Source organism: Penaeus monodon, chromosome 34, assembly GCF_015228065.2.
Source record: "Penaeus monodon isolate SGIC_2016 chromosome 34, NSTDA_Pmon_1, whole genome shotgun sequence".
NCBI classification, from domain to species: Eukaryota; Metazoa; Arthropoda; class Malacostraca; order Decapoda; family Penaeidae; genus Penaeus; species Penaeus monodon.
In genome coordinates this window covers 18,924,688-18,924,901 of record NC_051419.1, presented here as the reverse complement: position 1 = coordinate 18,924,901, position 214 = coordinate 18,924,688, and positions in this window count along the sequence as shown.

Genomic DNA, 214 nt, shown 5'->3' with positions numbered 1-214 from the left:
CATTTGAAGACGTTTTTTAATATCAAAACACCTTTGGTCACCAAAAGCTTTGAGGTTTCCCCTTCGCGCTATTCCAGTGTCTATGCGGCAATTAGCGCTTTTGGGGGCATATAAAAACCCCGTTCCTCCCTGCAATAACGTTACCCTATACCCTTTTCTTGTAGACAAACATTCGATTTAGCGGGGTTTGGTTGCTCTCAATATTATATATATA